Here is a 15369-nt window from a genome sequence, read left to right as displayed (position 1 = left end):
GCATATATTAAATTAGTATTTTCGCTACTACCCTCTTCTTCCACTTAACATTCACTGGACTGCATTTCAGTCCCACACTCACATTCTGGTTTTCTGTAATTTCTCTAAATCACTTAAAGCTAATGCTGGCATGGTTCCTTTGAAAAGTATGCGATCGACTTCCTACCGCACCATCTGTCCGTAACAGCCTCCTCGTCTGCAGGTTAAATTCTGTAACTTCTTCTTCCTTCCTTTGTCTGCCCCACTATGACAGTTTTAAATTTATATCTGGAAAATACCTCAGTTCGTTCTCTGGCAAATGTCTGTGGTCGTTTCATTAATTTTGTTTCTGAAACAGAAGTGAAGCAGTTGCTGAGAATTAAATTTGATAGTGAAATATTCAAACTGCCGAGGTTTTTGCCGTGGAGAGTAAAAGAAGACTATATGACGCGAGAGCAACTATGTTCTTGAAAAGCTAAGAATTTCGTTCAGTTGACGCTAGTCTCTCCACAGCACTGTTCGCTGTGCAAACGGTATTCAAAAACAACATGACGTAACACACAAGTATACTTCGTGAGTACCTATCAAACTCGAGAAGTGCTAAACCAGAAGCAGAAATAAGCTGTAAAAATTATCCGGCGATGGTGAAAACTGGAAAGTTCGAATATAATAATTAGATCTGTAACATACATATATAGATATTTTCCATGGCATGCCGTGAGTCGTTTTGGCCTCTAATCTGTGTTATGCTTCTTGCAGCGGCTGATGGTCGAGTGTCCAATCTGACTGGTCGCTAGTTCGAGAACCACCAGAAACACAATGCGTTCTTAACGGTCTGGTATTATGCCGTGGCATTTACTTCTCGAAATACAGAAAATGGTTATCACATTCGTAAATGGAAAAGCGTAAAATATGAGTACGAAATATAATTAGACCCAAAGGTGTTATAGGAACGACGACTGAAGTCTCATCACGTTCCGTCAGCCGCTGGAATTGTTCCGAGAAGTTGCAACTGCAAAGACGAGCACCGAAAAATGTGGTGCGTACAGCGAGATTCCAGTCACTGAGTAAGCTGTTCTATTATTCACTGAGTGTTATAAAAGTAATCCCCGGTTAACACCGTGTTGGGTAGTACTGATCAATACAACTTTCTGAGAAGAGGAAGAGAATTTAGTTCCTCCAGAGGCGTCAAATGAGACTACATGTCTTGTTATTAACTCTCCTAATCTTTGCTGGTATTCGATCTGTTCTGCTTTTTGATTAGATGGAAGATTTTATGGCTACACCGCTTTCTGCTTTCCTTGTTGACGATGCAGTGCTAGCAAATACTAAACTGTACGTATACCAATAAATATGGGCAGGAGCTGCAGATAGTCTGAATCTTCTGCAATTTGGCTGACAGTAGCAAAGAGGGGAACAGAGTGTAGATGCTTTTCAACAAAACAGCGTATATTTATCTGTATTGCCGTGCTTCTACCAAACACTGGATAGTAGTATTCAGGATTCACATGAAATTGTCAAATCAACGTATTCAAGGCTGAGGCGGGAAGTATGACTGCCTGCTATTGTACCACGTGGGCAGTGTTATTTTCTAAAAATAATATTTCTCAGAATAACAGCAATAGGAGCATGGCAATTTGTTCCGTTTTTATTTATTTACGTCAATTTACCAAATTACTTACCCTCAAAATGTTGCACACGCAATTACAACATGTCAAAATTTCGTCCAGTAAAAGAATAAAAGAAAGAGATAGTAATCAAAAATAAGAAAATGTGGCACACTAAGTCACAAATACCGGAAATTTTTGTTCCGTAAAAAAAAAGTTCATTTTTGTTTCATGATGTACCAGTAAGAAAATGATTCGAAAGTTTCTTATATATCCTTAGATTCTTTATTAAGTTGGCTGCGGGAGAACTTCCACGTCTATCTCGTTGAGGCGGGACGTTAAACTCTAATTTTCCTTCCTTGTTCCTTTCGGGCCCGCAACAGCCGTGCGGCTCTTGGCCGGATAACGAACAGCTGGTCACCTAGTGGATGTGCAGTGATACGGATTACATGAGATTCAGTGGTTGGCTTGGCTTGAAAGGCGTGTTGCACTATGGGGAGTCGCGTCGAGAGATTAAGATAAGAGATCGTTCACAAGGTGCCGTGGTAAATGTGCTGATGTCATGGTGCACTGCATTTATTAAATTTAAAAATGAGTCCACCTGGTAACTAATTAGACGATGAATCCATAATCAAACGTGCACCAACTAAACGACTTAGAAGAAAGTAGCAGACATATCCTAACTGTACCCCAGTGCATACTGGAAAAGCACTTCCGGATACGAGGCTTAATCGATCACCTCTATCATGAAATGAATCTCTAGAAATATAAACTTAAGCAACCAAACTAAAATAGTTGGACGATGTGTTTATGGCTTGCAAGTGCTGGCTCATAACTATAAACTGAACGTATTTCAGAGTTGATTTATGAAAAAAATAGTGAATGCAAAGAAAACAATAGAGAATTTAAAATGAGAAATAACCAAAAAGTCAAATAATCAGAAGGAAATTAAAAAAGCAAACAAAAATCGGAACAGTATTCTCATGGATGAGCACAGGGTGGCGAAGGTGAAAAACACTTTTTTAAGGAGAGGACAGATATTAATTTGTTGTTCACTACAGCCATTAAAAGCAACAGAGAGACACGGGTTTGAACTAATACATAATGGAGAAGGTCTTAAACTGGATAACCTATTGAAGAGCGGCAACAATCAGTACCGTTCTGGACAAATGACACGTGATAGCGACTGGGATCACCTCTGCTTTATGAATGATTTTTTACTTTTGACTTGTTCTGGTGCATCTCCTTAACCTGATTGTGTAATGATTCAACTCATATCAAACTCAGCGCGTTGTATAGAAGGTTTTAAAAATAGTTTGGAGATGCCGGGGATCGAACCCGGGGCCTTTCACATGCAAAGCGAACGCTCTACCACTGAGCTACATCCCCAGTACGTGTTATAGCTTGTTGGTTTGTCATTGTGTGTCAGAACTAACGTTATCGGGTTCCGTTCCGAGAATAGCCTTGAGGCGCTGCCTTGACGTCAGCAACCCACGTGGTTGTAAATGGGTAGCCCAACGAAGAATCTCGAGTTGGCTGCGTGACAAGATGTAGGTCAGTCCCCGCAGTAGTCGTTGGGCGGCACGCGGAAACTGATGCGTCGTGCTGTTTTGTCCGTTTTTTCTACCATTCCGTGTAAACAAACATAAAGAATAAAATGTTCAGAATATAGTTTTAATGTACAAGAACTGCTGAAGTCAATGAGAGATGTAAGAGCTTTACCACGTTAATAACAACATTGAGCTTGCATAACTTGAGCAAGATAAAATGCAGCCGCAGGGGAATCACAAGAAATTTTACTTTTATATCTAACATATTCACAGCATTACGTGTTTTGGGCTCCCATATTCCAATTTAATACATCTTCGGTATCCATGATACTATGCAAAAAGCTAGTGCAGTTACCAGTGGTTCTCATGTTCCACTAGTCAATCTGTATTGCACCTCTGCCTTAAGATTACACGTAGCTATGTAGTTTCTTGTTTAAACTGTTAGCTTAGCTGTCTCGGAAAGAAAGGGAGGTATCTGAAAGTCTGTTCAGTCTTTCATTAATGACGCAGCTCGTAAGTTCCGTAACTAATGGTTAGTAGATTAACGGATTTGTGGTACTGCAATTAGGATCATGGGAAATTTTAACACTGTACAGAGGTGTGAAAATTATTAGACTCAAAACGAAAATATTGATATTTTCTATTTTCTCTCAATCTAGAATTATTCAGTCATATAATATTGGTATTTTCACTCACTTACATCCATATGCCAACATTTACATTTTGCTATCGGCAGTACTGTGCTCCTAGTAATGTTGGCAATACTCCCTAAGCAATCAGTTGTTAAAGAGGCAAAGTTGGCACGTTTGTAGCTGTTTTGGAGATAGATCAATTCAGCTGGGACGTTTTTAAGGTTGGTTGTGTGTGTAATGTATCCTTAAACAATAATTAATGAGTGTTTCTACTTGTTATGAATAATTCTTCTGTTTGTCAGATATTTGTTGGTTATCGGTCAGAAAAGTGATATTTCGCCACGAAAAGTTGCGATTATAAAACTGCTACTCGAAGAAAAACAGTACTCACAGAGAGAGAAATAGCAAACAGGTTACAGATTTCACAAAAATCTGTAAGCCGCATTTGCCACGCAGAGAAAGATGGCCTTAATTTCAGACCAGCACCACAAGGAAAGTGTGGACGCAAGAGCAAACTTTCCCGTAAAACTCAACGCAAACTTGTCCAGATGGCGAAAGACAACAGAAGAGCTACAAATCAAGATTTCAAGAAGGCTTTGGAGAACTATGGAGTCGATGTTTGTACTTCCACAGTCCACAAAAAGCTTAGTAGTGCAAGGCTTCCAGCTCGCTGGCCACGCAAAAAAACAAAACTTACTCCTGCAATGAGTGCAATGAGGCTTAAATGAGCTATGAAGATAGAAATAAGTTTGAGGAAGACTGGAGCAAGGTAAATAAACTTTATTTAAAGCAGTTGAGAATATGTATGTGAAAATTTCTTTTGAAAAATGAATAATTGTTTTCAAGAAAATATACCATAAAGACATGGAGAAATTTTCTTATGTACAGTACGGTTCATATGAGCACATAACATCTGAAATCTTAGACTTTTTAGATTAAAATGTTTTATTCCTCTCAGGGCTGCTTTTCTGACGAGTCAGTATTCTCCATATGTGAAGAAAGTAGCCAGTATGTCCGAAGAACGATTGGCGAAGAGTTTTCTTTGCTTTATATAACGCAAACTGTAAAATTTAGACCCCTAAGCTTACACACTACTTAATCTAACTTAAACTAACTTACACTAAGGACAACACACACTCCCATGCCCCAGGGAAGACTCGAACCTCCGACGGGGGTGGAGGGGGGAGGGAGGGGCAACCGTGACAAGACGCCGAGACTGGGCGGCTACCTCGCGCGGCAAACTGTAAAACATACTACGTCTGTTTTGGTGCAGCATAGGGTACTGGCCGACTTTATAATGTGGAAGGCAATATGAATCAGAATAGGCGTAGGAAAGTTCTGGAGAAGAGGTTTTACCTCAGGGGAAGGAATGGTTTCCTGACGGTGACTTTGTGTTCGTGCACGATGGTGCACCGTGTCATAAAGCTAAATCAATTGCGCAGTTCTTACCTGAAAATAATGTAGAGACGTTGCTATGGCCCGGAAATAGTCTAGACATGAACCCTGTAGAGAACCTGAGGACAATTGTTAAGCAGAAGTTGAGGAAGATCAACATAACAACGAAGTTGCAACTCATGGAGAAACTCAAACAAATACTGCACCATGATGAAGATGTCAAAAATTCATGCTCAAGACTGATAGAAACAATGCCAAGACGTGTTGAATTGCTCATTAGGAACAGAGGCATGCACACTAAGTACTAATGTATTTTAATTTAATGAATAATTCATTCTTAATTGTAAAATGTTTTCATTTTAAGAAAAAATAATCTTGAGTCTCTTAATTTTCAGACCTCTGTAAGTTGTTTCGTTCTGGTGTCGTCCGAAACTAAAATTTGCAAGTGCGTGTTTACCAAAAGGCATTCTACATCGTCACATCAGATCGGTAGGAATTCAAATATTTTCGGCATACACTTCTGGAAGAGGCCTTCAGGAAATCAATATCCATAGCTGGATGCAGAAGCTCCGCAGCGTCCGACCACACCAAACGTTTTTCAGACCCTCCCCTTCCTCCTATCGCCGCCGGCAGTCACGAACTTCAAGACAGAAGGACCAAGTGGAATGAAATACTGGCTGTGTTGTGAAAGAGCAAAAAGTATTGCAACTGCGTTTTATTACAGTGAGTTTAGGGAAAATGTGAGCATAATTGCAATGAATAATTTTGTTGCTTAGTTCTTCTGTATTTTATAACCCTGCATAATAACAGGGAACAGTACAAATTGAATAATTTACGCATTTGAACTCTGCCTTGACTTTTACGATATTTCCCCCTTTTTCTCATAACTATAACTACCTTAACAGGAATTTAATGTCTATTCAAATGACGTAGTTAAAATCTGCTTCCAGCAAAGGAGTGATGCGGCAGTAGGAGAAGGATAATCAAATGTGCAAGATTTGCTGATGACATACCTCGCCATTCCAAAAAGTTTCAAGATTGAATTAACAAAAAAATTACTTAAGTTAAGAAGGTGGTTTTAATGCTACAGGTGTTCTATGTAGTCTCTCCTGACCTGAGTATAGTAAATTGCACAGAATGTTCATCAAACCATGTGAAACTGTTACAAAAGTTCTTCTTTGGGACACACTGGCACCTTCTTTGGTCTTGGCGACCCATCACAGACCACTTTCGCACTGTCGTTCTGTGATAGGTTCGCACTGATAATACGAAGTCTTGTCACCTATGATGAATTTTTCCAGAAAGGAATTGTCCGCGTTTTTCATTTCAATCAGATTACGCAGGCACTCATGCGTCATTGTTTTATGTACAGGAGACAAGGTGTGCTGGCTAAACTTTCTAAACACTTTTCTCTTCCTCAAAACATCCTGGAGATTGTCTTGAATGCTTAACTTAGAGACGTACAGTTTGTTGCTCGATTGCAATTTGTGAGACAACAACGTTGACACATTACAGTCGCACGCCCACTACTGAACACTGCCTGCTCACAAATGACTGCTCGAATGCCCACCTGTTGTATACAGCTGTTAGTCCAAGCTCCCAATCTAGTTACAGCACTAGCGTCGCTTACACGCCAGGAATAAAGTCAGTCTCCGAACGTTTTGGATGGATAGTGTAGTATTACTAAGTCAAAAGGAAAAGGCAGTTAAGATTACTTTAGAAGTACTGAACACCAGCTGTGGGGAATATGAACTGAAAATAAATACGAAAAAGACTAGAATTTACCACACAATCAAGGAGGATAAAAGTCAGAATTTGTGATGAGCTAGTGGACCAAGTTGAAAACTTCGGCTGTCTAGAACGTAAAATAAACAGTAAGATGACATGAAATCCAGAAATAAAAGCAAAAAACCTGTTACAAAGCAAATGTTTTCCAGGAGGAGTACTTTCTGTCGTCCAGAAAATAAATAATTAAGCAAAAATTAGAGAAATATTTCTTACTGATTGCTGTCATGTACAGTGTCGGAACAGGTACACTGCCATGCAGACCAGAGAAATGCTTAGTGGCTTTGGAGATGTAATTTTGGAGAATTATGAAAAATTTAAATGGGCAGATCAAATAAAGAATAAGGGTGTCTTACACAAAATGAATGAGAAAAGACAAATACAGGAAACTACTAGGAGGGTTAGAAATAGCCTGTCTGGCGAAATGAGAAGATATTGCATAATTAAGGTTCTACTGGATGGAATGGTGAATGGAAGAAGGACTCAAGTAAGAAGGTATCAGCTATTTTAGGACATCAAGATAAATGCTGAACTGCAGTAAGGACCTCTCTTGCAGACAGAAAACATCATCCGCATAGAAAATGCATTTTGCTTGTTTTCACCTTTAAATAGACATACTGCCTCCTAGACGCTTCAATCGCTTTTACGAGAGAACGTTAATATCTGCTTCACGGCCTTGACCGAGAGACATGGCGTAGGTAAGAAACTGGCAACTGCTTTCGACAGAATAAGAGTTGAAATCCAGCCATTCACATGTAAGCTCTCTGCTGTTTCTCTAAGCCATTTAAAATGAATGTCGTGACGATTTCTGAAACGGATTCGACCAAATTGCTGTTCCTATCAAGCTCAATCCCATATTCTTCTGTTGGGTCTATAATGACCCCTCCTGCACTGTATGCTCACCATATACGTTTTTGCCACATTTCGTGTTTTATTAACTTTTAAAATCATCTCATGAATATTTCTGTGAAGGTCAAAAAGAAAAATGTCTCTCGTAAGTACTCAAAACAAGTAACGAGTACAAAACGAGGCCCCGGCAAGAAAGCAAGGAAATATGGAAAAACCATTTGAAAAAGGATTTGCAATCAATCTAGAACCGATACTGGACTGATTTAAATTAACTTTTTACAGCCATTCTTGTGGCTGATTGCTGTTTTATAAACCATATGCTTTATCTTTCATATTATTTTCTTTCGTTATTATGATTTACGAGGGGGCAAAAAAAAAAAAAGAAAAAAAAACCACCGGAATAACACTGCCGTGGGCGAAACTTGTGTAATACGCGTTTCTGCCACTAGGTGTGTATAGTGCAACTCATTGGTAGTTCAATGTCATGGAGTAGCCGTAGTAGCTCACCGCTACAGTACAGTTGCTAGTCACATATGAGTAATAGCAGTCGCCGCTGGTGCAACGCAGTTCATTGCCATGTAGCGTGAGGTAAATTTGTTGTCTGATATGTTAATATGAATTTGTTTCAATCCTTCTGTGATTTTTCAGCACTAATTAAGTCAGACTTGTAATATTCAGTTTTTTATGTAATGGTTTGCAGAAATGTTTTCAATAATAACGTTTTTCAGAACATACTTGAATTTAAATATTTTGCAAATTTTCCCAGATCATAGTCATGTGTTGTTTAATAATCAGAGGACGAGCTACACAGCTGTGTCAACAAGCAAAGTCAGTTTTTTTTCTAATGATGCAAATCTCAGTCAAATGTTGTTCAGTAGTAGTCGGCAGGCCAGCATTGCACTAAGCTGTGCCATTTAGGAGCAGATATATAGACAGTGTTATCCGGCGACAGTACCGGAAATTTTTATATACAGGAAGGTTACAAGACGACTGCAATAAATGTTTCGAACAGTGGAAACACCAGTGGGAGAAATGTATTGGCTGTAATGGACAGTATTTTAAAGGGGATAAGGTAATTTTGTACACAATTTGAAAATATATAGCTTTTAAAAAATAACTCCATTTTTTTGGGTACCCCTCGAATAGCTTTTAAGACACCAAGTACAGACGGTGAAAGTTTTCAGAACACAAGTCGGTGATCACGTTTTGTTCGTCGGAAGTCATTATGTTTGAACTCTGAATACATTATATAATTGTGCAAGAGAAAGAAGTCACTGATGTGCTGCAAGTTTAATTTCTAACCAACGTTTCAGGCGATATCCTCAGCTCTTTCGCCCTGTTTTCTTTGTCAATACTCTTGTTTTTAGAGTCCCGTTAAACACAAAGCTGCCTCGTTTATTTAAGCCTCTTCAAGAGCTTTCAACTTAACGCAGATGGAACTTCCTGTTTTTCTGGCCGTGATTGGGAACGACCGCCACTGCGCCTCCTTAAGCCGCCGGCACACGGACCCTGCATTCCAGCCTTTAGCGTGCCAAGTTCAGCGTGCTGCTGAATGCTCAGAAACGATGCCCCTTGTGCGTAGCGCACGTGTGCCTTCAACATGGTACACGCGGCTGCAGTGCGCTCCAGCGGCAGTTATCGGCTGTATCTGGCTCGCAGATCACACTGTTTACGAAATGGACAGGCATAAAATTCGTACGTTAGCTCTGTTAACATGCACATTTCCTCCCTTGTCCATGTGTTAGTCATGTTGTTCTTGTAGATTACATAAATAAAAACATTCAAATGTCCATGAATATGTCAAGAGCCAAAGAGGAGAGCACCATGTCCAATCAATAAGGACATCTACTTATAAAAGTTGCATTATAAATAGTGCGATACAAATTTACAATAGTTCTTTATCGCTGTTCCGATTGAGTAACAGAATCCTTACAACATGTGAAACACAAAACCTGTAACAAGAAAGTGCGAAATATCTTACTGCAAATAGTGCAAGCTGTCTTATAGATAAAGCCAATCGAATCGAACAAACTCTCTCCTCGGAAAGGGTGCACTTTTATTTACATAACAGCGAATATTATAGAATATACTAATAAGAAAGTATCAGAATCTACTCGAACCAGCAACAAATAACCTATTACCTTAAATTCTGCCTATCTACTTATTACGCCCGTATTTTCCATTTTAACATGTCCTGAAAACTTCAATCGTAGATATGTTGTTTAATTGTAACAAACTGTACCATGTACAATGAGTTTTTTTATGTATTCTCAATGTGCCTTGAAATGACAGTTTCAAAATACACAAATTACAATAATTCTTTAACCACCAATATGACGTTTCCCAACCTTTTATTACAACAAATCGTAGAATTAACAACAGGTTTTCGAAAGATGCTCAGTTTGCTGGTACTCAAAAAATGGTTCAAATGGCTCTGACCACTAAGGGACTTAACTGCTGAGGTCATCAATCCCCTATAACTTAGAACTACTTAAAATATCTAGAACGTCAGATATGCTGAACGTGCGTTTAAACGTAGATCAATGAGATGGAACAACGCCACCTGCATCATATTAGGCCATGTCTCTTCAGAACGGGGCTGCGAGACGCCGTATTGGCTTTCAGTTGAAGTTGTGTATTCACAAATATAAACCGTTTCTGAGAACCAGTAAACTGAGGATCTTTCGAAAACCTGTTGTTAATTCTACGATTTGTTGTAATAAAAGGTCGGGAAACATATTGGTTGTTAAAGAATTATTGTAATTTGTGTATTATGAAAATATGTCATTTCAAGGCACATTGAGAATACATAGAAAACTCATTGTTCATGGTACAGTTTGTTACAATTAAACAACATATCTACGATTGAAGTTTTCAGGACATGTTAAAATGGAAAACATGGGTGTAACGAGTAGATAGGCAGAATGAACAATGTAGGTAGCGTTCTGTCTCATTGGTATACGTTCAAATGTGCGTTCAGAATGTCTGAAATGGTTGATATTGCTCTGCACGTTCGGGAAGATCACGCAGCGTCCCCTTTCTACGCTTTGACGTCAGAAACTCGACGCACTCATCGCTGACGTTGGAAGCACGGTTCTTGCGGCGACGGCTTTAGAGTCGGCTATATTCTGAATCATGCGACTGTCAGTGGTCGTTCGTACTGGACTTTGAGTGATGTTCGCTAAAAGTTGCCGTGAAAACACTGAACATCAGTTTCGTAAAAAGATATTACATCCACTAGCCTGAAACGGGATGACTGACCTTATGAGTGAATGGTCGCAATACTAGCAAAACACGTGGAGTCTATACAGGGCGGTCAGAGAGAGTGTGAAAATCTTGTAGTAGTGTTGTGGGGTTGGTTGTGCTGAGAAGTAACTGTTAAGGAAAAAAATTCGATACGTTGCACCGATTTAATAACCACTGAAATTAACCAGTCAGGTCGGTGGGCACGGAAATTCACGCACCCTACCGGAGACGTCGTTGCTAAACGTGTTCTTCGTTTGGTTTCCTAAAACTGAACACGAGATCGATACAAAATTTGGACATCTGACGGTAGCAAAGACTATACTCGAGACAACGACTGATCAGTCTCGTGCTGTGAGGAAATCTGACACTAGCTGTATCTGGCGGCCCATTGAATTTGCGCTCGCAACGGCCTGACTGACTGTTTGCAGTACTAATTAAATCGGAAACGACGCATCGTATCGAATTTTTTCGCTAACAGTTATTTCTCAGCACAGCCTAACCTACAACACCCTGTATACATCATTAAGACGACAGTGTACTTACTGCCACTATCTTAGTTAGCACATTTGGAATGCTGTCGGCAGAGATATAGTCTCATGAGGTCCTGCTCCACTCTCTTGGGGAGTTCTCGCCACCTCCAATGCCAAAAGGCGCTACACGCTACCACGTATTAGTAAGTGAATTGTTTGGTTGGAATTCCACAATCCTTTACCAGGAACGGTTACACTGAGGGTAGTCGTCCTTCTCCATTTCGACATACGAATGGATCGCTTAACCACAACAGTACAGCCGCGCGGGATTAGCCGAGCTGTCTCAGGCGCTGCAGCCATGGACTGTGCGGCTGGTCCCGGCGGAGGTTCGAGTCCTCCCTCGGGCATGGGTGTGTGTGTGTGTTTGTCCTTAGGATAATTTAGGTTAAGTAGTGTGTAAGCTTAGGGACTGATAACCTTAGCAGTTAAGTCCCATAAGATTTCACACACATTTGAACATTTTTGAACACAACAGTACATCGTGAACATGTTGAGCATTCTCAAAGGTGGGTGTATTACCTGTGATATGCCGCAGCAGGACTGTACTTTTTCCATCAGTTTCCAAGACGAAAGGAACGGTTTAACAAATGGTTCAAATGGCTCTGAGTTCTGGGACTTAACTTCTGAGATCATCAGTCCCCTAGAACTTAGAACTCCTTAAACCTAACTAACTTAAGGACATCACACACATCCATGCCCGAGGCAGGATTCGAACCTGCGACCGTAGTGGTCGCGCAGTTCCAGACTGTAGCGCCTAGAACCGGTCGGCCACTCCGGCCGGCGAACGGTTTAACAGCCCGTCGACAACGAGGTCATTAGAGCCAGAGCCCAAGCTCGGGTTGTGGAAGAGCGGGAAAAGAAATAGCCTTTGCCGCTTCAAAGGAATGGAGTTTGCCATAAGTAAGTTACGAAAATCATGGAAATCCTACTAAACTGGATGGTCGGACGTAGATTTGAACCGTCGTCCACCAGAATGTGCTAACAACGGCGCCTCAGCGATCGATAGTTTCCAGACGAAGTTTCATGAAAATCACAAAAATTCTTATTATAGTAATATCATTTGTCATGTGTTTCCCAGGTACTGATAGGAACTGGCGCCGGCCGCGGTGGTCTAGCGGTTCAGGCGCTGCAGTCCGGAACCGCGCGACTACTACGGTCGCAGGTTCGAATCCTGCCTCGGGCATGGATGTGTGTGATGTCCTTAGGTTAGTTAGGTTTAAGTAGTTCTAAGTTCTAGGGGACTGATGACCTCAGATGTTAAGTCCCATAGTGCTCACAGCCATTTGAACCATTTGATTAATGCTTGAATACCAGACGAAGTATACTTAAGTAAGGGAAGCTATACAACTACTAAGCCGCTCAATGAAAATTACGTCTTGGTAAACAAGTGGGAACGAAACAACAACCTAGATTAGCGTATGGTATATATTCATGCAGTCCGCAGAGATAGAGAAACAACGACTGGCCACCTGCAAGTAGGACACGCGCTCTGGCAGTTCCATGCAAACTTAATCATGCATACAGACATTTCATCCATCTCGGAAATCGAGGATCTCGACGATTTTTGCGTATTAAAGACACTGATACTGGCAGAATATCGGCGCTGGAAATTCCAAGACTTTCGAAAAGGTTTCGGTTTTTGTTTGAAGTCGGATAACAAATGATAAAATAAATTTTTTCGTGTAACATAATTAGAAATTAACAATTTCAGATTTCATGCTTCACTTGCACCGTGAAACCCAGCTTCTTGGCAAATTTTAGGCCAACTGGAACTACACTATAGGTGATGACTGGTTTTGCGAGTGTCAAAATATGTCACGTTTGGCCGTAACAGACGTAGGTTACTTCTACACCGCTGAGGAACCAGAGACCAGCCGCGTCGTTTGAGGCGCTATGTCGCGGATTGCGCTGCCCCTCGCGCCGGAGGTTCCAGTCCTCCCTCGGGCATGGGTGTGTGTGTGTTGTTCTTAGCGGAAGTTAGATTAAGTAGTGCGTAAGTCTAGGGACCGATGACCTCAGCAGTTTGGTCCCTTGGAGTTCACACCCATTTGAATATTTGGGTCATAGACCTTAGTAGGTGATATCAATTTCAACGTAATATATCGACCCGTTCCTGAGAAAAATGGGGCTTAACAGACGTTCGGACAGACAGTCAGATGACAAGAGTTTTTTTCGTGTGATGCAATTACAAATTTACAGTTTTCGGATTTTTTTCTCTGGTTGTACTGGGAAAGATTGCTTCTTGTTATTCATCATTGTAGGCCAACGAGAAGAGTCCTTCAGATTTTGATGAGTGAGTTTACGAATATCAAAATATGTGACATAAATGATCACATCTTTTTACTGCATTGCCTCAGAGGCTTACATTTATCACATCACCAAAGAACCGTAGGCCTTAGTATGTGACAAATTTCAATTTGATTTGTGTCCCCTTTCCTGAGAAAAAGGGTTTTCAATAGTTAGACAGACAGAGGGACAACGAAGTGACCCTATAGGGGTTTTTCTACCGACTGAAGTACAGAACCCTAGAAACCGAAACAACAGCCTGCCTGAAAAATTTTGAATTATTGGCTATAATCTCATTTTGTGCTGCGCGCTGGAGATCTGTCACCTATAGCGCAGAATTCTTTGACTCAGCTATTGATGCAAGTAGGTCAGCGCGACTGCCACGGTCGCAGGTTCGAATCCTGCCTCGGGCATGGATGTGTGTGATGTCCTTAGGTTAGTTAGGTTTAAGTAGTTCTAAGTTCTAGGGGACTGATGACCAGAGATGTTAAGTCCCATAGTGCTCAGAGCCATTTGAACCATTTTTTGTAACGAGGTCAACGTTGTAGCGATCATATGGGTACCCGCATGTTGGGTTCACTAAAGCCAAGCCGAGCCTGAGTACTGGGCAAAGCTTTAACGCTGCATCAAGACGAGATTTCTGACGCTGGTGGCAGCCGGCACGGGTTATTCGCGCAACTAATGTGCAAATCTGGACAAAAATATCTGCACAGTCGCCGCACTGACATTGGTCCAGTGAGGGAGTACGAGATATTCGTCACAGGGCTCTTCTAAATTTATCTGTTACGTGTCTGAAGTTATTCGTGAAATTTTGAGAAAATTAACAGAACTGTTGGCAAACTCTGGTCTAAACCAGAGATACGAATAGTCTGCTCCCGTCTCTGTAACTCTGAGCTACAAAAACAACACGAGACACTTTTCGTTGCTCTTACATCACGCTTGGTGTCCTTATTCGTTCTTATTTCGATGCATTACTGCTCCTGGGACTGTTTTATGTTGCTATTATAGCTGTAACGTACTCAAGATGTCGTTTGCAACCGGAAATGCCTGTGTTTTTTTTCTTTTTCATTTTAGAGGTTATGGTGTTCGCTTAGCACCAGCTTCCGTTAGTATACGAACACTACTGTCAGTGCTGTACTGTCAAACTGTGGTGTCACCGCCAGACACCACACTTGCTAGGTGGTAGCCTTTAAATCGGCCGCGGTCCGGTAGTACACGTCGGACCCGCGTGTCGCCACTATCAGTGATTGCAGACCGAGCGCCGCCACACGGCAGGTCTAGAGAGACTTCCTAGCACTCGCCCCAGTTGTACAGCCGACTTTGCTAGCGATGGTTCACTGACAAATTACGCTCTCATTTGCCGAGACGACAGTTTAGCATAGCCTTCAGCTACGTCATATGCTACGACCTAGCAAGGCGCCATTATCAATTGCTATTGATATTGATTCATGTACCGTCAAGACCGACGTTCACCATTAACGGATTAAAGCTAAGCATTCCACCAGCCACG

At 41.0% G+C, this 15369-nt stretch overlaps 1 protein-coding gene and 1 non-coding gene across 2 annotated transcripts in view; both read right to left on the bottom strand.

Moving 5' to 3' along the window:
• The window catches only part of LOC126416347 (phospholipase A1), a gene marked incomplete at its 5' end in the record, with an annotated part of 318243 nt that overhangs the window by 101309 nt on the left and 201565 nt on the right, over positions 1-15369 (bottom strand). The window lies entirely within an intron of this gene.
• Trnaa-ugc (transfer RNA alanine (anticodon UGC)) lies at positions 2904-2975 on the bottom strand. The gene has a single exon. It is a non-coding gene; the product is annotated as a tRNA-Ala (tRNA).

Source organism: Schistocerca serialis, chromosome 8 (assembly GCF_023864345.2).
Source record: "Schistocerca serialis cubense isolate TAMUIC-IGC-003099 chromosome 8, iqSchSeri2.2, whole genome shotgun sequence".
In the NCBI taxonomy this organism is placed as follows: domain Eukaryota; kingdom Metazoa; phylum Arthropoda; class Insecta; order Orthoptera; family Acrididae; genus Schistocerca; species Schistocerca serialis.
This window is presented reverse-complemented; position numbering and strand designations above follow the sequence as displayed.